Raw genomic sequence first — 24260 nt, 5'->3', positions numbered from 1 at the left:
CGCCCCTGTGGTGGGGGATGGGCTCAGTGGGAATCAGTCTTTGGGGCTTTTGTTCTCTGGCGCCTTTCCCTGGTGGCTTTCTGCGTCTCTTCCGCGAGTCAGAGCAGAAGAGACTGTTTCCAACCCTCTGCCTCAGAGCAGAGAGACCTCAGTCTGTTCTTCAGTGAGCTCTCCAGGCCACACTGTCTTCGTTTCTGTCTGTGCTGCTATAAACTGCAGAGTCCTGGGTTGTGCGCCCGTCCGCAGCGCCCCCAGTCCTGCCTCCAGGTCGGGGCACGTCTCTGCCCTTTGTGCTTCTAAAACCGCCAGCCGCTCCCAATTGACGCAGGCACGACTCCACCGCTTGGGGTTTCCACCCCCGGGGGGTGCAGTTCACCGGTGCGACCCCGGCGCACTGGGTTTCCATCTCGGAGGCTGCAGCTTGGTGCGCGCGACCGTCGCTCCGGTTTCTGTCCGGGTGGCTGTGGTTCGCGTGTGTGCGACCCCGCTGGTCTGGTTTTCCACCCCGGGGGCTGCACTAAAGTTCTTAACTGACGCTACTGGTCTGCGAGTCTGTGCCCCGACCTCAGCGCATGAGGCTGTCACTCACCGGCAGTGTAGGATCCCCACAGCCAGGCACCCTCCCGCCGACGTTTATCCTCTGATATCTGCCCCCAGAATCACAGCTCTCCACTGCGTACCTCAAAACCAACCGCCTGTGATATTCTGTTTGTAGAGATCCAGATCTTCTTACATCTCAGGCTGGTTTCGTGGGTGCTCAGAGTGGTCTGGTAGTTATCCAGCTCAATTCCGGGGACCAGTTGAAATAGGGTCCCCTACTCCTCCGCCATCTTTCCCCTCCTCTCCCTGCAACTTTAAATTAATTACACAATTATACCAAAGCATAATATAAATGATCTGTTGGTTTTGTCTATTATTTGACAGTGAAAGCACAACTCAGCATACAGATTATTTTCACAAAATAATCTATTGCATGACCAGGCAACATATTTTTTTCAGTGAATTTTAGCCAGGATAAAACTCAAGTTGTAGTTATTTTGAAACTGGACTGTTCCTTTCTGTGAACAACAATAAGCTAAAGGTGTCAGAAGAATCATCTCAGGTAACTAAGGTTGGTCTCCTTATAATTATATTTTTCCAGAATTTCTTTTTTTAATTAAAAATTTTTTCAAAGACTATTTATTTGAAAGAGAGAGAGAGAAAGAGAGCACACATGAGCAGGGGGAAGGACAGAGGGAGAGTCTTCCCAGAATTTCTTAACCCTGTATGGCAATCATGTTAAAGCAGCATTCTACAGAAGAGAGTCACTAAAATAAGTGGACCTATGATGTGAATAGGTCATATTAGGGCATATCATTATACTTGTCCTTTGCCAGCTCTTGGGGAATTTGAATTTCTGTATATTAGATAAGCCCCTTATCCTGATTAGTTGGCCTGTAGTGTTTGGGATGGGTATATCTCTACTAGATGAAGTATAAAGGGGACCTGTTTTCTGCTTCTGTGAACTTTATTTATTTTTAAAGATTTTATTTATTTATTTGACAGAGAGAGAGACAGCGAGAGAGGGAACACAAGCAGGAGGAGTGGGAGAGGGAGAAGCAGGCTTCTGGCTGAGCAGGGAGCCCGATGTGGGGCTAGATCCCAGGACCCTGGGATCATGAGTTGAGCCAAAGGCAGACGCTTAACGACTGAGCCACCCAGGCGCCCCTGCTTCTGTGAACTTTAAATTAAATTCAGGCTTCTTTGGAATAAAATGAAAACAGTGCTGTTGAGATTAAACCAACCTACAGGGGCGAACCCAGATTTAAGATTTGGAAGGTGGTTAATTCAGACTCCTTTCAAAGTCGCTTTCCCTTTAGTGTGCTGCATGAAGCACTTTATGGAGGCTCCCTGAAATTTGATGGCCAACAGTATGTATTCCTGTGTTAGGAAGATTCCACCAACTTTCAGAGCCCCAAGCATCTAAAGTGCAACTCATGGCCTTTTATAGACTTAGAATGGGGGCCAAGACAGTACTCAAGCATCTAACATTAGATAATTCCTGATTGCACTTCTTTAGTCTGTCCCTGTTATGTTTTACTGTCTTGTTGAAACTAAAGCAAATCTGAGCCTTGTAGGTATATGAGTTATGGTAGTATATGAATTATTTACTCTGATTTGCAGAAAGATTTAAGAGCCTTGACTGGTTTAGTCTTTTCCTACTGCATAAAGACTGCCTGTCCTAATTTAAATTTAACTTTGGTACTTTCATTTGTCATCCAACTTTTCTAATTTAATAACAGTATCTTAGGTGGGGGAGGGAAACTTCCCTGGAAATAAATTATTAAGGAAATATGGATATTGTATATGTTCCTCTTATAAATGAAAAACAACCACAAAAACATATGAAAGAGATACTTGTTGAGATAAGAGATCTCTTCTAGTGTTCTACCAAAAAAAGGGGGGGGCAGGGGATTTTTAGTTTAGATAGTTAAAAAAAATGCCTCTTTCTTTCATTCTAAATTTTACATCTCAACTGAGGAAACAAACAGGGCTTACTGTATTTAAATAAGGTTTGGTATCACAAGTTAAATGCAGAGATTTAGCTCTCATGTTAGTACAGACTTTGGGACAGCAGGAGGTAGAAACAAGTTGTAAATTGATAAAAGGAAACCACTTATATGAAGTGACTTTAAATTTTTGATTAAAAACATTTACTCAATACATACTGTCTCTGTGTGCCACACTCTGTGCTAGGAGTTAGAACTATAAACTTTCATTTAGTCAACAAATTTATCTTGTGCCCTTACCACAAGCCAAACACTATTCTAGGCACTGGAGACAATAATAGAAAGAAGAAACAAAAATTCTAGGCTTCATTGAACTTATGTTCCAATGGGAAAAGTCAGACAAAAACACAATATATAAGTAAACTCTAAAGTTTATTATGTAGTGAGTGCTAGTGAGAAAAACAAAGCAGAATAAAAGGGACTAGGAGAACTGAGGGATTATAATTTGTTTAAAATGAAGTAAAAATTGGTGCAGCCACTATAGAGAACAGCACAGAGACTCCTTAAAAAATTAAAAATAGGGGCGCCTGGGTGGCTCAGTCAGTTAAGCATCTACCTTGGGCTCAGGTCATAATCCTGGGGTCCTGGGATTGAGTCCCACGGTGGGCTCCCTGCTCAGTGGGGAGTCTGCTTCTCCCTCTCCCTTTGCCTGCCACTCCGCCTTCTTGTGCACTCTCTCTCTCTGTCAAATAAATAAGTAAAATCTTAAAAAAAAAATTAAAAATAGAACTATCATATGATCTAGCAATACTACTTTTGGATATTTATTTGAAAAAAATGAAAACACTAACCAGAAAAGACATATGCATACCTATGTTCATTGCAGCATTATTTACAATGGCCGAGACATGGAAGCAACCCAAGTGTTCATCAATAGATGAATAGGTAAAAAAAATGTGGAGTACACATGCACACACACACACACACACACAGAGAAATATTATTTAGCCCTAAAAAAAGAATGAAATCTTTCCATTTAAGACATGAATGGACATTGAGTGCCTCATGCTGAGTGAAATAAGTTAGACAGAAAAAAGCAAATACCATAGGATTTCACTTACAAATGGAGTCTAAAAAGCAAAACAAAGTAAACAAACAAAACAAAACAAAACAGAAATAGACTCATAAAGACAGAGAACAAACCAATGGTTGCCAGAGGGGAGGAAGGGGATGGAAGAAATAGGTGAAGAGGACTAAGAGATACAAACTTTCAGTTATAAAATAAAAGACAGGAGGATGTAATGTACAGTATAAGGACTACAGTCAATAATATTGTAAAAACTATGTGTGGTGACAGATAGTAACTTGACTTAGAAACTAAGAGCTGGTTCTTTGAAAAGATAAATAAAACTAATAAACCTTTAGCCAGACTCATCAAGAAAAAAAAGAGGATGCCAAGTAGCAAAATCAGAAAGAAAAGAGGAGATATTACAAAGAATACCACAGATACACAAAGGATCTTAAGAGGCTACTATAAACAATTATATGCTAACAAATTGGACAACTTAGAAGAAATGGATAAATTCCTGGAAGTACACAATCTTCCAAGACTTAATCATGATGAAATAGAAAATCTGAATAGCCTGACTAGTAGCAGTAAATTTGAATCAGTAATCAAAAAAACACTCAATGAACAAAAGTCCAGGACCAGATGATGACGCAAGTGAATTCTACCAAACAGTTGAAGAACTAATACCTATTCTTTTCAAATTATTCCAAAAATTTGAAGAGGAAGGAATGCTTCCAAACTCATTCTACAAAGTCATCATTACTCTGATATCAAAACCAGACAAAAACACCACATAAAAAAGGAAAATTATAGGCCAGTATCCCAGGGTGGGGGGCGTTGTAATTTTGAATGGGGTGGATTCAGCAAGTGCTCCTTGCAAAAGGAAGAGCCAGTGTTAAGGTTCTGTGGTGTGGGCTTGCGGGGACAGTTTCAAGATCTGCAGAGAGACAGAGAAGTTGGAGTTCAGCGGGGGGGACAGGGGAAAGTATTAGAAGTTGAGAAGTAGTAATGGTCTATCAGATCATGGTAACATTGTAAAAATTTTAGCTTTTACTCTGAGTGAAAAGACACCATCAGAAGGTTTGAACAGAGGGTTTAATCTGATTTAAATTTTAAAAGGACCTCTCTGGCTGCTGTAATGACTGTAGACTGTGACAGGGTGACATGGGGGACAGCTAGGGAAGAGTGGAAGCAGAGAGTTTCATGCTCTTCAAGGGTCTTGGGTCTTGTTCAGGAGCCAGATATATTCACAGATTGTAAAGGTGAGTAAGGAAGAAGAAGTAGGAGGAAAGTGTGGTCTGAGGACAGAAGCAAGCTCTCTCAGTGTCAAATGCACTCGTTTCCAATTCTGCCCATTCAGTGTTAGTAGATTTTACAGAGTCCTTCCGGGATGTGGAGGCAGAAAAGGACAGAAGGAGGGTGACACATTTTTATTTAAAATATTTATCTTTTAAAATTATAACTGTAGGGGCGCCTGGGTGGCTCAGTCGTTAAGTGTCTGCCTTCAGCTCAGGTCATGGTCCCAGGGTCCTGGGATCAAGCCCCGCATCGGGCTCCCTGCTCAGCGGGAAGCCTGCTTCTCCCTCTCCCACTCCCCCTGCTTGTGTTCCCTCTCTCGCTGTATCTCTCTCTGTCAAATAAATAAAATCTTAAAAAAAATAAAAAAATAAAATTATAACTGTAATACACATTAATTATAAATAAGTTTAGAAAAGTATAAATTAAAAAGCAAAAGTAAAAATTTAAATTTAAATTAAAAATTTAAAAATAGGAAGCAACTATAATGCCATCATCAAGAAATAGTGACTGCTCGCATTTTTATTTATTTTATTCCATCCCTTTCTCTATCTACCTACTTATTTATGAAGAACTAAAAAAAATACTCTATTTGAGTGGATTCTATTCTTTTCCCTCAAATTATACCAATTAACATTTACCCATATCATGGAATATTTACAGAAACTATGATATTTATGGCAGCATTTCCAGCTATAGTGATACAGCATTCATTATGTTATTATAGCCATATATTTAGAAATATGGATTGTTTTCACTTTCATATTATTAAAGGAAAGTTGGTTTTTGTTTTGTTTTTGTTTTTGTTTTTTGAGAGAGAGAGAGAGAGAGAGAGAGAGAACTGTGTATGCACATGAGTGGGGGTGAGGGGCAGAGGGAGAGGGAGAGAATATTAAGCAGGCTCCACACTGGGCCTGAGCCCAGGGCTCCATCTCACAACCCTGAGATCATGACCTGAGCTGAAACCAAGAGTCAGACTTTTAACTGACTGAGCCACCCAAGAGCCCTGAGGAAACCTGTTTTGATCATGCTTGAATATAAATCGTTTTAAGCACCTTTAATGATTTTCTTAGGATACATTAATAGCTGTAGTAGTGAAGTTTTAAGATCAAAAGTACAATTATCTTTCATTTTCCTGGCACAAGGCATCAGACTCTTCTCCAGAAAAGCTATAGGTGCAATCTTTGACAGCACTACCATAATCCCAACTATCTTTGAACAATGTAATTAAATACACATGTGAATTTATTTACTACTGCATTTTACATTTGTTAGTATCATGTTTCTCTTTACCCCCCATTTTTCCTTTATTGAGATGCATATATATACTTATTCATTTATAAGATCTTGTTATAAAATAAGGTTATTCAACATTCTGTCATGCATATTGTAAATATATTTGTCATCGTGCCTTTTAATTTGCATGCTATTTTAAATTTTATATGGTTTATCTTTTCCTTTGTTATTTTCTCCTGTTTTTAGAAATACTATTTTGATCCTAATATTAATATTCACATCTTGCTTTTCTACAAGCCCCTGTGTTATTTATTGATTTTCCTTTTTATATTCTCCCCCCTCAAACTCATTCTCCAATGGGACTTTTTTACGTGGAGTCAAAGATGAGGATCTAAGCTGACTTTTGTATTCTGAGCATGTGGCGGGTTTTCCCAACAGTACATTTAGAAGAATCAATTCTTCTCGCATTAAATTGTGATATTTTCTTTATTGTTGTAAAGTTTATACATATGCTGAATTCTGCTTCCACCAATCTGTTTAAATTTTTTTATGTTACACTATGTCTTGATATGTGGTAGGAAATGTTTCTGCAACATTTCAAGTCTTAAACACATGATTTAGTTGGTTTGAGGAAATCAGACTAGTCAAAGAGACCTCCCTGTAGGCTGATGAATTAGTTTTTCCTATTTCTGTTTCTGTCTAAAAACAAACAAAATGGTTTTTATTATCTGTTCTGTCATTTATCATTTATTCTGAATAAACTCTCTCCCATCTCAGTAAATGTTCCTCAATGCTGAAAATACTTAGCCAGAAATAAAACTTCTAGAATTTTATGTTAAATCAACCCAAATTCATATATGAATATAGGATGAAATATGCAACATTTCTGGCAGGTTAAGTGCCTGAGTAGGTGAATGAATGAATGAATGAAGTATGGGGTATGGAGATAAATACACAGATAAGATTTTCGTGTTGAAATTACACTGGTAGATACAAAACTAAGAAACTCTAATACATAAACCCATTTTGTAGTTCAAAATATAAACTCTAATTTGGAATATTGGAATTCTAGTGGAGAATATGGTTTGAGACAGGATGACTGAAATGGTCTGAGACAAATGACTGAAAATATGAGATGATTTTCCCATTTGCATTTTTGTTCTAGAACTGACTGCAAATACGTTTCCTTTGGCAAAATATAAAGATTTTAATACCCTGATTAGCCTGACAAATGAAATGGTAAGCATGCCTTGAGAGGTTGTTTTAAACCATAGTTATGTTTTCTCATATGGTATTTTGCCATCCCTACTATTTCTTTCTCCACTCACTTTTTCCTCCTCCTTTTTAGATTTCCCTTCCATTTCATTTTTAAAAATCCAGTCTAATTAACTTCAGCAAGAAAGGTCTAATAACCAGTCAATCATGAAAGAGAAAAAAAGAAGTCAAGAAAAGAAACTATCAACCGATTAGTATATCTTTCTCATTATACAGTAGATTAGATATTACTGTTTTGACTTCACGGCCTCATGAGAAAGACTTGGCTAAGAAAGACTACAACAAAACATTCATTAGTATGACATATGGCAAAAATAATGGAAGTGGGACCCAACAAACCCATTCAGGTTAAAATCTTGAAGCTGTAATTGTAAGATAATTGCGTAGTCTTATTGTCAAGCAGTTACAGCATGAGACTAATAGGATGCCAAGGGAAATGTTGATCAGTACTTGAGAGCCTTAATTTTCTCCAAATTTTATTCACCAACTTGTTCAATGAATAGGGCTCTCTTCTGAAGTTGCTATTCATGTGTGAGTTACTGAACAGTTACGTGCTTAAAAATGGTAGCCAAACAGAGCTACTGAGAGGGCGTGGAGTGGGCACTCAGAAGAGAAAATGAAAGATACACTCTTCCAAATTTTATTCCAAGATGTAGGGAATGCTCCCAGCATCTAGATTGCATTTCTGACTGTGCTGATGATATTACTTATAACTGCACTAAATAAGCCATTACATTAATCTTTTTTTTCAATTTACTCGTTAAAGAATTACTTTCATGTTTGCAAGAACAATTTGGAGGATTGATCAAATGTTCAAGTCTGTGTAGATTTTCTTTTATGAGTTGTTCTATGATCACAAATTCACATATTCTGTTGTAAAATGCTTATAAACATAATAATATCTCAGGTATACGGAAGTTGTAAGCATTCAGATATCTCTAATTAATCTCTTTTTAATAGAAAAGTGATATATGCTGTATACCATTCTTACTTTAAGTGAATTATGCACAGTTTTTCTCCCAATAACTGCTTATGTTATGAGTTTATTAATGAACTTTATGTGCACAGAGAAAGCAAAAAAAGAAATATCTCCATCTGCAATAGGCAATCAGAATATGCTCTATTTTAAGTAACACAATAATTTCATTAATGTCAGAATGAACGGCTCAACTTTTGGCAGAATGAAATTTATGATTATCAGAATTGCCTAAAACCTAAAATTAAATGGGAAATGTTGAAAATGAGTTTAAAAATCACAATAATTCAAGAAGGTTCTTAGGGTAGGTACATTTTCAATAACTTTTCCACAAAGATATAATATTTGGCCATTTAGTCTAACAGGTTAACTTAGGTAAGGACAAAAAAGCACAGTGAGAAGATTTTCCAAAGCAGTGCATCTACTTGGCCCTTCTTCCTAGATCATGGATCTGTTTACACAAATAACAGTTGGTATCCAGAGAGATACCTTGAATGAAAATCCAAGTAAATTATTTATTTAAGGATATCTGTTAGCTCTTCTTTTGTACCTTCTGCTATTTGCCATGATTCTTTTAAAACATCAAACTGATCGTGAAAATCTTTTGTTCAAAATTCTCTAACAACAACGCCTCTCCTACAAGTCAGCCAGATTAAAAGCGTGTCCTTGTAATGCCCTTGCAGAATTCTGCTGCTCACTCTGACCTCGTCTCCCCCCACCCACCCCAAACTTACTCTGCCTTAATTCTTCAAGTTTGTCTCAGAACTCTTTGTAGTTCCTTCCACCTAGAATGTTTTTTCCCCAGATATGTCCCTGTCTCTCCTTCTTCAAGTCTGTGCCCTAGGACTACTCCTAAACATGGAAAATGGACTCCTCTGCCCAGCGTCTGCTCTTCTAGAGATGCCATTCCTACTCCCCTTTGTGCTGAATTGCACCTCCCACAGAGCAGAGTTCAACAAGCCAAGAGGAAACACCTATCTAACATAGGCAGTCCCTTTTCTAGAGGACCCTGTCATTTTCAACAATACCCAGAAAATGTTATGGGTCAGGCTGCTTTGCTCAAGTCATAGCAGCAGTGAGAGCTTCTCTGATTATCTTATTTAAAATTATTTCTTCATCAGATGACGTGATACTTTATGTGGAAAACCCAAAAGACTCCATCCCAAAATTGCTAGAACTCATATAGCAATTCAGCAACATGGCAAGATATAAAAATCAATACACAGAAACCAGTTGCATTTCTATACACTAACAATGAGACAGAAGAAGGAGAAATTAAGGAATTGATCCCATTTACAATGCACCAAGAAAACATAAGAAACCTAGGAATAAACCTAATCAAAGAGGTAAAGGAGCTGTACTATAAAAGCTACAGAACACTTATTAAAGAAATGGAGGAAGGCACAGAGAAATGGAAAAACATTCCATGCTCATGGATTGGAAGAATAAATATTGTTAAAATGTCTATGCTACATTCAATGCAATCCCTATCAAAATACCATCGACCTTTTTCACAGAGCTGAAACAGATAATCCTAAAATTTATATGGAACCAGAAAAGAACCCCAATAGCCAGAGGAATGTTGAAAAAGAAAAAGCTGGTGGCATCACAATGCCAAACTTCAAGGTATATTACAAAGCTGTCATCATCAAGACAGTATGGTACTGGCACAAAAACAGACACATAGATCCATGGAACAGAACAGAAACCCAGACATGGATCCTCAACTCTCTGGTCAACTTATCTTCAACAAAGCAGAAAAGAACATCCAATGGAAAAAAGTCTCTTCAACAAATGGTGCTGGGAAAATTGGACAGCCACATGTGGAAGAGTGAAACTGGACCATTTTCTTACACCATACACAAAGATAAACTCAAAATGGATGAAAGACCTAAATGTGAGACAGGAATCCATCAAAATCCTAGAGGAGAACACAGGCAGCAACCTCTTCGACCTTGGCCATGGCAACTTCCTGCTAGATGTGTCTCCAAAGGGAAAGGAAACAAAAGCAAAAATAAACCATTGGGACTTCATCAAGATAAAAAGCTTCTGCAAAGGAAACAGTGAACAAAACTAAAAGGCAACCTACGGAATGGGAGAAGATATTTGCGAATGACATATCAGATAAAGGGTTAGTATCCAAGATCTATAAAGAACTTAACAAACTCAGTACCCATAAAACAAAGAATCCAGTCAAGAAATGGGCAGAAGACACGAACAGATATTTCTCCAAAGAAGACATCCAATTGGCCAACAGACATGAAAAAATGCTCCACATCAATTGCCATCAGGGAAATACAAATCAAAACCACAATGAGATACCACCTTACACCAGTCAGAATGGCTAAAATTAACAAGACAGGAAACAACAAACGTTGGCAAGGATGCAGAGAAAGGGGAATCCTCTTACACTGTTGGTGGGAATGCAAACTAGAGCAGCCACTCTGGGAAACGGTATGGAGGTTCCTCAAAACGTTAAAAATAGAGCTACCCTATAGCCTACCAATTGTCTAGGTATTTACCCCAAAGATAGAAATGTAGTGATCCAAAGAGGCACCTGCACCCCAATGCTCATAGCAGCAATGTCCACAATAGCCAAACTGTGGAAAGAGCCGAGATGTCCAACAATAGATGAATGGATAAAGACGATATGGTATATATATGTACAATGGAATATTACTCAGCCATCAGAAAGGATGAATACGTATGATTTACATTGACATGGATGGAACTGGAGGGTATTATGCTGAGCAAAATAAGTTAAACAGAGAAAGACAATTATTGTATGGTTTCACTCATATGTGGAATATAAGAAACAGTGCAGAGGATCATAGGGGAAGAGAGGGATAACTGAATGGGAAGTCATCAGAGAGGAAGAAAAACCATGAGAGACTTTAACTATAGGGAACAAACAGGAGGGGCGGGGGTGGGGGGAATGGGGTAATTGGATGATGGGCATTAAGGAGGGCATGTGATGTGATGAGCACTGGGTGTTATACACAAATGATAAATTATTGAACGCTACATACATCTGAAACTAATGATGTACTATATGTTGGCTAATTCAATTTAAATAAAAATTAAAAATAAAATAATAAAATAAAATTATGCCTTCATTATTACCCAGATCTCCCTCTTTCCCTTTCATATAGTACATATCACTTTCTGACCTAGTATGTAGTTTATTTACTAATTGTATTTGTCTCCTCCTACTAGAATGTAAACTCCATGAAGCAGGGATTTTGCCTACGTGTTTGCTGCTGTGGCACCCTGTCCCAAATAGTGCTTGGCACACAGCATGTGTTCAATGATATTTGTTGAGTGAATACATGAATGAAGGGCACAGGCTCATCTTCTGTCTTCTGAATAGCTGTAAATGTGACAGAAATTCATCTGTTTATCTTTCTTGCCCATGGATCCTGTTGTAATGATTCAAATCTCTCTTCTGAAATCCATCAAGTAATGTCAAAGTATATATATTTAAAAAGTCTTCAAAATATCAGAATTTAATTAAAATTAAAACTCCTCATAAATTGGCTATAAACAGCCTCTTTCTCTGAGCTTTGGAACTGTAGTTGAGAAGTTATTCATAAGGAGAATCCTCAGTTCAAACCAACTGTGCTTAAAAGTTTTTAAGTTCTGAATGACCCCTTCTGGGATAGTCTGAAGCCTTTGTATGAAACCTAAAGAAAACCAGCTTCCCAAAGATGTATGAACAATTTTCTGGCACAACATTTTCCAGTCTGTGTTTTCTAAATATTTTGTAGTTTACTAAATATTTACTGTTATAACCTAAATAGAATATTGACTTAAGGATAAAGTACTCCCCAAATGAGAACTCACATTTTTTAAAGAAGAGTTACTAAACTTTTGCTCCTTGTTTCCTGTGTTTAGTAAGAGCTGGGCACTGTCCTAGGTAGTAGAAAAATGAGAAATCATGGTGTCTTAGAAGACCAAAGACATCTTTATCTAGTGATCTTTTCAAGTATTAAAGCAATAGTGAAAAAAAATTGATAAATATCTTTCAAACAGAACATTTAGTGTAATATTTTCATCAATAGAAGTATTCCATTTGTCAGGACACTTTGAACACCTGCAATAGAATTTTGAAACTTTGGAAGCTTTAGAGATTACCCATATTTAATCTCTTCATTTCACTAGTGAAAATTCTAAGCCTCAAATAATTTAAGACAAATAAACAGTGCACAGAAGCATTAAAAATAAAATATTCTGGCATTCAGAGAAGGGAGAAAAAGCTCCTATTGAGGGCTTGGAGATCATCAGTGTCTGAAGACGGAGGCAGCATGGCCAGGCCTGACACAAAGGAACAAAGATAGGAATGCTTAGATGCTGTGATAAGGAAGAGTAAGTGCTCTGATTTGATTGGCATGTCAGGGAGAAATGGGGCATGGTTGAGAAGTAGGATCAGATTGTAGGCCTAAAAATTTGAATTTCACTCCATAAGCAGAGATATTAATGTTTTTGCAGGAAGATGATTAAGTTGTACTCAAGAATATAATTCATTAGTAGTTGGGAAGGTCAGTAGAGTGAGAAGACTACTTGCTTGATGATCATCAGTGTTATGAAAATGATTGGTGTTTCCTGTAGTCATATTAGATTGTTGGGACATATAGTTCAGGTAGATAAAAGTCCACTAGAATTCAAGTTATGGAGGCAGAATGGGGAAGACAGAGTAGAAAGGAGACATGCTTCCTGGGTGGGTTTAAGGAAACATAAGAACTAAGTGTACATTTCAGCAATCTCTGTCATGTAGGTGTAGTACCAAGAGAATCTAACTTTGGGTATTGAATTAGAGTCATGAAATAAACCATAGTAATAAAATAGAAAGATGTCTGTTCAACATTTCCCTGTCACTTTTCCCATTTTAGAACCAGAGTGATGTTTTCTTAGCTTTTGAAATCTCCAGGACAAATGACAAACTCCCCCTCTCTAATCATTATTGAAGGATGGATTCACCAGCTATGATACAAACTAAATTTAAGGAATAAATAGAAAACTAAGATATTGTTGGAGGGTTGGTATCAGTGGAAAAATTAGGCACAATATATGTGATCTTCAATACGTGAAAAATTGACAAGTAAGAAAATAATTTAGAAAAAAGAGAGAAATGGAAATGATTTTGAGCACCATTATGTACCAGATGATCATGTGATCATATGTAGATCAAGCAAGGCAAACTACAGTCCTGCTACCTTGCTTGTGAAGAAGATGATTGTAAAGATACTTCACAGTATACAGAATTTATAGCATTTAGAGTCTTATTTAATTGCTTCTGACAAGAACTATATGATTAGAGTATAGTGGTGTAGAACATCTTACAAATAAATTTTATGTATTATCTTAGCAAAATGTTTTCCCTCTGAATATGTGCCCTAAAATACTCTACATTTTTAAGTTGTGATATTTATTTATCTTGGGTCAAATTTCTTCCTATAAGAACACATCCCTTATGTAATAATGTAAATCAATGGGAAACATGATTCAATTAATAATTTTTTAAGCAAATGCATTGCAAGATCATATTTTTTTTAAGTGTGCTATATCTGTAGTTAAATTATTTTAAAAAAAGTAATTTACGTTTGACTTAAGGACACTTTTCTCATTAAGATACGCTACTGAAAAATCCACAAGACAGCGTGTTTGGAGAGACTATGTATATTAAATTATACATGGTCACTTAGGGAATTGCTCAAGGAAATACTAACAGTAACAGTATAAGCCCATAGGTATTATGGCAAGTACATCCATCATGTGAGAACAGTTGTCATTAATAAAGCCTTATTGCCAACTACAAAGAGCTTTCAAAGTATTTTCCACTTGGATTACTGTATTGTCTTACAGATTTTAAAGATTCAGTTATTGGCTTAGGAAATTGAAAATAAATGTCAAAACCCAAAGTGTGAAGTTCTGCAACAACTGTTTAGGTTTGACTGATCTCTGCTATAAGAACGTGAACAAAAATAAGACACATGTAGAAATGAATTAAACTAGTTGCATACAATAAGCTAAATAAAGTCCAAATAGATAAAAGAAGGTATTTAAGAAAAGTATAACACTTTTTTTTTTTTAACAAGAGCATTCTTCTGGCACTAATCTTGTTAAACCTTGTGACTTTTTGTCTCACTACACTGACCTTCTATTTCTTCTATTATCTCTTACATTGTCATTTAAATTTTCACATTTTATTTCAGCCTTCCCAGAGTAACTGGCAGCTCCCTGATTGCAAGAAACACACTTTAAATTTCTTGAAACATGAAGAGTTTCTATTAGAGTAGGCATCTGAGTCATTTATAATGTTTAATTATAAATTCTCTATCACTTATTTGAAAATTATTAAAAGTTTCACTTGAATTAATATGTACCAGGCATTGTGTTAAGTGTTTTATGTGGATTATCTAATTCAATCTTCAAAATAATATTTATATACTAAATAATTTTGGTAATAATATCTAGTATTCCTCTAGAAAAGTAAGAGATATAATTTAAGTAACTTATTCAGGATCTCACAGTTATTTGTGGTAGACAGAGACAGGATTTTGAACCCAGGAATTTGGATACCAATATTTTACTACGACTTTATACTGAGTTCACCCCTCTTAATCAATGTCTTCGCTTTCACATAAATGACCTGGAGAGTTTGTGAATTCCACTAATAATGTAATTCAGAAATGCACAAAATGTATCTTTGGAATTAGTTTTCTAGGATGCTCAACTGCATAACCACAAGCAGTAAGTGACTGCTCTGTACACTTACAGAATGGTCATGAGTTTCATCCTGTATTTTGAAACATGTATGGCCTGAGCTTTTCCTTCTCCAATTCCATTACCAGGCCTGTCAGATGTAGCCATTTTACTCAGTGGGCCTACCATTCCTCATCCTCTGAATGTATCAATAGCAAAAGCCACTAGTTCTCCCAACTTCCTCTTCAGGAGCCCCAGGTCCCAGTCAGCCACTACAGGTGGTTCTTTAAAGATTCCTTTCCTTTGACTGTTACTTTCTTTTCTTTGTACATGTTTCAGTGTTTTTTGTTTCATCCAATAACCAATTCCAAACATCTGCATTGATCTAAGAATTTATTGCTTGTAACTTTATTTCTGTATAAGTTAAGATACTTTGGTTGCAAGAAACAGAATATAACTTTGAGAAAATTAGAGAAAAGAAGACTGAAGGAGAGGGGAGTATGGGAGGGGAGGAGAGATACATTGGAAGGACACTGGGATACCTCACAAAATCCAAGCAAAAGTAATATGAGGACACAGATCTCTCCTCTTATCTCATCAATTTCTACCTTGTTTGTCGCCATCATATTACTCAAATCTTAATGTCTTCCTCCCACCCAATACATCATTGATCAATCCTAAAATTTCAAGGGGAAATAATCTATCATGGAATATAACTCACCTTAATGGTCCAAGAGATGCAATTTGTTATTAAAAAGTGAGGGAAAAAAAAGTGAGGAAAGAAAAGTATTCAGGAAAGATAGAAGGAATAGCTCCCTAAATCCTTTTCTCCAATATTCTTTTCTTCTAAACACGTGATTTAAAAAATGGCTCTCTGAACCTAATTTTCTCCCATGTAGGACCTCAAATGGGCTTTTTTCCCTCCTAATGGGAGACAACCCAAAATCATGCCCATTTCCTACTTGCAAAAATGTCACTGATATTTTTGGTCCAGTATCTCTGAGTAATATATTTTCCTCTAGTTCTATCATGGTTCTCTCATGAGTTTGTGCAACCTATCTAGGAAAGTTATGTATATAACTGCCATTCAACACATCATATGTACAAGAGAAGAGAAAAACAAAAAAAAGTAATACAGAATTTTAAATAGCATATGTTCCTCAAGCAAGGAATAGACTATATTCTTAATTGCTAAAAATTGCCAGAAAGCCAGAGTTGGTATTTCTGATTTAATTATTCCACTTTCTATTTCATATTCTCCTTGTTCAGTATCTGCTTTTTAGAGTTTTTTCCCATTAGAATGATTCAAGTTATTATTCCTGAAGGTCAGAGCTTCTAGTGGCCCCTGCCAATATAGGGATACCATATTTTTTACTTCTTGAGAAGGTAGAAATATCATGTCCTCAAAAGGAATTTCCTGCACTTACTCCATTTAGTCCTGAGAGTCAGGGTCAATCATCTCAGCCATAGCAAGTGAAATATACTGCTTCAAGTTCTGCTGCCCACTGGGAAGGGCTCTTTTCTCCACTCTCCAGGGCCCCACTCTGAATGGGGCTGTGATATCATAACTTTCACTTTCAACAGGTGACCACACTTTGCTCAGAGCTAGCTATAATCTACTCTCCAGTTTCCTTATTCCCAAATTGATGGGGAGCACCACATGAGGTCCCCATCTTTGGTACTGATTGAGTAAAGGCAGTGTTATGGTAGAAAAAGATACACTGGGGGGGCTGGGGGGCTCAGTTGGCATTGGGCTCCCTGCTCAGTGGTGAGTCTGTTTCTCCCTCTGCCCCTCCTCCCAGCTCATTCTCTCTCTCTCTCTCACACACACACACACACAAATAAATAAAATCTTTAAAAAGAAAAGAAAATATACACTGGGAGTGTAAGCAGTTCCCTAAAGGACTTATCTAGACTTTCTAGAACTATTCAGGCAAAGACCTCTTCTTTATGGCTGAGCAGATTCAAGATGGACAGCTTAGGTTAGTTGGTCAGCTGATCTCCCAAGCTCTGTGTAACAAGAGCTCTGTCCAACCAGAATTCCGTTTATCACATGACTCTCACTATTCCTCAAACAAGAAATAATAACTTGTTGAAAAGGATATGGCCTACTTCCAAAATCCTAGTGATCTTCGCTGTGAATGCTTTACCAGGGTTTTCCACATGATCCATCTAGGACCTCAAGATGCTTTTAACAGCATGGGCTCATTAGATCAAAAGAATTAATGGCAGAGCTGTTCAGGCTGTGGTCTAGACCAGCTGGGTTGCATGCTTCTTCTGAACCCTATTCAATTTTGGATCACTTGGTAAAGGATTTGGAGGAGGACACCTATAGATGGGATATATTGCCATCAGAATCCGGGTAACCCACTAAGCGTGCCTCCCTCTTGATGGCTTAGAATGCAAAGTACAATGAGGAAGAGGAAGAGATTATCCAACATGTTTAATTACACTGAACCCCAGAAAATTCTATGATATGGTATTTGCCATTTTTTTTCTGAATTTATTTCCAATACATCACATTCACTTACTACTTCCTGCTCTTTAGATCATATTATGATGATGGCATCAATATAGTGGATCAGCATGATATTCTGTGGAACAATGTGAGGGTTGAAGAATTTAGCTGGAATGTTTTCTATCCTTGAGGTAGAATATTTGTATTTATTTGTACTGCGGACCTCTTAAGATGTTCTTCTGATTTTCTGTATATGGGAAGGAGTAAGATGTACTTACCAGTTCAAAGCACACCAAGTACCAGTTTCATTTTCTGTAGTTAGGCGCCCCCACCAGGAACAGCAGTAGCATAAGTCATAACCTGATCAAGTTAAAAAATCCACCATCTTTCCTCAGGTACCACCAGTCATTTAATTAGCTACAGTAAGGATCAGAAATGTGATAGGACTCAGTAAATACCAATCTCTCAAGGCTGTAATGGTAACAATAACCGCTTCAATACTCTCAGAAGCATTTTACAGTATTCGACTTACTGCTGTGATAGGAAAAGCCAGGCCCAGTGGCTTCTGCTTTTACTTCCTACTATAGTAGCCCTTGTTCCCAGTACCTGGAAGCCAGCATAGCAATTCTGCGAAGATATGATATTAATTCAAACCATGAACAAAACAAATATAGAAATATCCACAGAGCGTAGTCTGGTCCACAGAGAGCTGACCATGAGATTAACTCATTTTGAATTCCATTTATCACATGACTCTCACAAGCCCTTAAGACTGGTTGTAAGTTTTGGTCTGGATGCTCATGAATAGTGTTTTGTTAGAGCCAGTCCATGGTTAGTTCTCCTTTGCCAGTGCTCAGCTACCAAAGAAAGTATTCATAATTGCTTTGGGGAAGTTTAGGGAAAGGCCCACATTATATCTATTTAAAGAACCAAGAAAAAACATCTATTTAAAGAACCAAGAAAAATTAACTTTGTGGAGAAAAAGGAGTAGGTCTTATAATCAAATTGTTTTCTTATAACCATCTTGAAATTATTTTTCTCTTAGAGGACCTATGTACTTTTTAATAATAAGATTCAAGTGAAATATATAGTTAGACAAAAAACAAACAGAAATTTCCTGAAAAGACTACTATCCGGGAATATAACTCAGTTTTAGCAGTGAACAGTTACCTATATATGTATTTATATTTGTTAAAAAGTATAGAAATCTCAGGCTTACACTGGATCAGAGAGAAATGAAAGAGATAAAAAAACAGCCATTATAAAATATTCCTCCCACATTCTTCACATTTAAAAATCATGAAAACATTAACACAATGTTTCTGTTATGAATTAAAAAATGCACTCTTAAAGGGCGCCTGGGTGGCTCAGTCGGTTAAGCGACTGCCTTCGGCTCAGGTCATGATCCTGGAGTCCCGGGATCGAGTCCCGCATCGGGCTCCCTGCTCAGTGGGGAGTCTGCTTCTCCCTCTGACCCTCCCCCCTCTCATGTGCTCTCTCTCTCTCTCTCATTCTGTCTCAAATAAATAAATAAAAATCTTTAAAAAAAATGCGCTCTTATTTTAAAACTTAGAAACATTAAATAAATCAAAAATATGTGGGAAAAATCTATGTATTTTGAAATTCCTAATATCTCTTCACTTCTCCTTAGATAACTGAAGAATAAAATATTGTGTGATGATGTTTGAAATATTGATTGAGTCAATAAATATATACTAAGATATTTTGTCTGACATGATTGAATCATTTAAATTTTAAAAAATATTAGAAGTTACTATCAGAAATTAACCTTGGGTATGTGGCTATATAATTTAGTATGTAAAATACATTAGATGTCTAGGCTGTAGATAAAGAGAACACTTGGGTCTATAAACTGTTACTTTCTTTTACCCATAACCATCCCCATTATCATCTTCTTTCTACAGTTCTTAATCCAGACCTTAAAACAGTGGTTATCAATACTGGATGAATATTAGAATTATCTAGGGACATTTTAAACACTGATGTCAAAATCAGACCCTAGAGCAATTAAATTAAATGTTTGGGGGCAGGACCAAGGCATGTATGACCAAGACTGAAAGCCACTGTCTTCAGGATAAATGTGATAGATTTTTTTGTTATTTATAATAAATCAAGAAACTATGTTCAAGACTTAAAAATGTTTAAAAAATAGACTACCTTGCTGGGGTGCCTTGGTGGCTCGGTTGGGCATCAGACTCTTGGTTTTGGCTCAGGTCACGACCTCCTGGGTCGTGGGATCGAGCCCCAAGAGGGGCTCCCTGCTCAGCGGGAAATCTGCCTGGAGATTCTCTCACTCTGCCCCTCCCCCCTACTCGCACGTGTGTGTGTGTGTGTGTGTGTGTGTGTGTGTGAGTGCTCTCTCTAATAAAATAAACATATCTTTTTTTAAAAAAGTAGACTATCTTGAAAGAATTAGCTCCACCTACTAAATCTGAGCTAACCTTACCCTTATGTTGATTGATGGCACAGGTGAGATGGCCATGTCAGAAAATTTACAACACAGCTCTTCACCTTGTGGCTCCATATGACTCTATAATAGGCAGACTGGATATGTCGCCCTAGACAAGGAAAACAAAAGCAAAAATAAACAATTGGGACTACATTAAACTAAAAAGCTTTCGCACAGGGAAGGAAATCATCAACAGAACAAAAAAGCAACCTACTGAATGGGAGAAGATATTTGCAAATGCTATATCTAATAATGGGTTAATATCCAAAATATATAAAGAACTTATACAGCTCAACACCAAGACGATCCAATTAAAAATGGGTAGAGGACCTGAGTAGACATTTTCCAAAGAAGGCATATCGTTGGCCAACAGAGACATGAAATGATGTTCAACAACACTAATCATCAGGGAAATGAAAATCAAAACCAAAATGAGATCTTACCTTACCCCTGTCCAAATGGCCAGAATCAAAACACAAGAAATAAAAGGTGTTAGCATGTAGAGAAAAGGGAACCCTTGTGCACCATCAGTGACAAGGTAAATTGGTGCAGCCACTATGGAAAACAATGTAAATGTTCCTTAAAACCTAAAAATAAAAGTACCACATAATCCAGTATTTTTATTACTGGGTTTTTAATCACCCCAAAACAAAAACACTAATTTGAAAAGATACATGCACCTCTATGTTTATTGCAACATTATTTACAATAGCCAAGATATAAAAGCAATCCAAGTGTACATAGATAGATAAATGGATAAAGAAAATGTGGTATATATACTTATGGAATATTACTTATTCCATAAAAGATAATGAAATCTTGCTATCTGCAGCAACATATATAGACCTAGAAGGTATTTTGTTAAGTGTAATAAGTCAGAGAAAGACAAATACCATATGATTTTACTTATATGTGGAATCTAAAAACAAAATGAACAAACAAACAAACAAGCAAAAAAGAGAAACAGACTCAAAGATAAAGAACTGGTGGTACCAGAGGTGAGAGAATGGAAAGATGGGCAAAGTAGTTGAAGGGGATTAAGAGATACAAACTTCCAGTTATAAAATAAATAAGTCATGGGGATGAAAAGTACAGCATAGGAAATATAGTTAATAATATAATAACTTTGTATGGTGACAGATGGTAGCTACACTTATCATGGTGAGTATTTTGTAATGTATATAATTGTTGAATCACTGTGTTGTACACCTGAAACTAATATTTTATATGTCAACTATACTTCAATTAAAAATTTAAAAAATTAAAAAATGTAAATGGTCATGAGGAATCCTAGTGAGGGGGTAAAAATGTACTAAAACTAATTTATGGTGGTGGTTGCATCACTCAGTAAAGTAAAATACAAAAATCATTGAGTTGTACACTTAAAATGTGATTTTTATGATATGTAAAATAGTGTTCAAAAAACACCATTTTTAAGAAAAGAAAGAATGCCTGAGTTCAAAGTTTGGTACCTCAGCTTACTAATGTCCATCTTTGAGCAAGTTAGTTAATTGCACTGAACCTTACTGCCTCATGTGTAACATGGCAAAATCTGTATATCTATATTTTAAGATTGGGTAAGATTGACAAAGTATAAATATGCCATAGACCTAGAACAAACTAAAATTTCAGTTAGTGGAAATTTTTATTATTTGTCATACTATGAAATAATTTTCCTTTCCACCTTGCATTCAAAACTCTTACTTCCTCTAAAATTCTGATTAAGCTTACAATAATTGATAGGTTATACACACTCAGGGAGTTGTTTGCCCGTTATTTTAATCTAACCTTTTGACTTGTAGCGTTCAAGAGAACTGAAACAAAATCAAAGATATAAGAATTTTGTGTGGCATGTATTAGTACTTCTGGTGGTATGCCTCTGGTTGTCCATGTGCTAGTGTTCTTTGGAAAAGGGGAGCAGTAGGGACTGGAAGCAGTCAGATCTAGCTAGGAGTCTGCCCTTGAGCATAAATGACACTTTATATATTCTTCTGAAATCTTCTAACCTGGCACACTACCTAGCAAAAAGGACTACGTATGGTAGACAAATATGTGTAGAATTTATTTTAACAAAAAAATGCTAATTTAATGAAAAGTTTTAATAAAGGTGATAGTTTCCTTTAATTGAGAAATGATTATATGAACCACAAAAGAATGAACTTGAATGTATAATTATAAAATAGGCTTTTAAATATTTTATATTTTAAATCATAAGAAAAATTAGTTGAATTCTAGTGTCTGAATTTTCCATATCTGTCCCAGTATAAACCCAGTTTTTAAAACTAAGAGATTTTTTTTAAAAAAGATTTATTTATCTTTAGGGAGAGAGAGAGACAGAGAGAGAGAAAGAGAGAGAGAGAGAGAGCTAGCACAAGGGGGAGGGGCAGAGGGAGAAGGAGAGAGAACACCAAGCAGACTCTGTTCTGAGTGCAAAGCCCTACTTGAGGCCAATCTCATGGCCCAGATATCATGACCTGAGCCAAAAGCAAGAGTTGATCACCCAACTGACTGCACCACCCAGGCACCCTCAAACTAAGAGATTTTTACATAAATATATTAATATATTCTTCCTCAGGCCTTTCCTAAATAGATTTTTTTTTTTTTAATTTAGCCTTTTCAACCTGTATGTTTCAGGAAGTGTTCACAACTACTGGAGGTAATGTTCATTGAATGAACATTTCTCCTGTTATCTACTTGTTTATTTTGAACCTCCAATTTCTTTTAGTAGCTTTTAGTGGATTTCTTTGCCTCTATTATACGCTTCTACTCTGGATATATACTTAAAAACATGCTAAATGGCACATTATATTCCTGAAATTTTCCTAAGCCATCAAATATGTTAGCATTCCTCATGGTCACAATTGATTTTCCTACCTTTTGAAATCTCTTTTCTAATAGGACATTATAAAATATAAAATTGCAAAAATACTTTACTCCCTTCACTAATTAAAAAAAAATATTTGAAATCCCACATCTTTTAGGACTCTTCCACCACTCTCCTCCAGCACACACATAACTGGTCAAGTACATCAAGTGTTTATGCTTAGATTTCTTTCTTATTAGAACTAATATTTGTTAAGAATAATATGTGCAAGATATTGGTCTGGGCATATTGACTGAAAGCATTATCATATTATCCTCATAACGACCTTGCGAAGTATGAATTTTACTGATTTCATTTTATGGACAAGGAAGCTGAGGCTTAAAGAGACTAAGCACCAGGAATCTGTAAGACCATTCCCGAAATATGGCTATATTATCTCTGGCCATCCAATTTTGAGAATATACTATCCACATGAAATAATTCGCATTTAAAGAAAGTTCTTGACTCAGTTCTTGGCCTCTGCTTCTTCAGAGTAAAAATTTTTGTCTTCTGTCATTAGACACAGACTGGAAATACCGGAAAGAGTGAGGTTCAGTAGCCTCTGGGATGCTTGAACTATTTTCCTGAGAGGGTCCATTTCAAGAAAGGGTTTGATTGATGGTCAGGGAAGCTCCAGGAGAGGGCACAAGCATGAGTTGAGAACAAGAGTCACCTGTTCTCCACTGGGGAGGGAAAAATAGACAGGGTACAAACTTCAAACTAGAAAATGGAAAACAGATTCTAAGAGATGGGCATAAGACTGAATTTTCTCTCCATTCTTTCTAATATGAGAGGAAAAGTGTTCTTAAGTGTCTTCTCTCCAAAGTAAGGACTGGTTTTCAGGGTGCAGAAAAAGTGGCACTGGGTAGGCTCTGTAGTTCTCACAGCTTGCTCCAATTTTTCATCCATGTAGACTCCAATTGTCAAATTTTCAATCATTTTTTAGTGCTCTGTTCTAAAAGACCTCTAATTTAATTCCAAGAAAATGAATATTCAAGAAAACAGTAGTTTAAAAAACTCCAAATACTTATGATTACTCAGTTTCAATATGAAAACAATTTTGAATTAGCTCTTAATTAGTGTGAATTGTTTACAATCTGTTGAACCAGTTGGAGTCAGTATCCAAACAAAAAGGAGAGAATGTACTTTAAACTCTCCTAACAGTTTTAAACCAACTTCGAAAGTTTCAATGTAGTTTGAATTTATTAGCACGGACATTAAAAAAAGAAAACCCAACAACTTTGACAAATTCGAATTTGGTAGTTTCTTTGAATTTCATTACTGAATTATTTCAGCAGAATCCTAACTTTATTATCCCACCCTTCTGGGATGTAAATTACTATCATATTAGTTTTCTTAAAATACATCCTTCATTGAGTCCATACAAGGTATACCCTAGGCACAGATAACATTTTTGTTCTTCCAA

This window comes from Leptonychotes weddellii, chromosome 1, assembly GCF_054177405.1.
Source record: "Leptonychotes weddellii isolate Sample4059 chromosome 1, ASM5417740v2, whole genome shotgun sequence".
In the NCBI taxonomy this organism is placed as follows: domain Eukaryota; kingdom Metazoa; phylum Chordata; class Mammalia; order Carnivora; family Phocidae; genus Leptonychotes; species Leptonychotes weddellii.
This window is presented reverse-complemented; position numbering follows the sequence as displayed.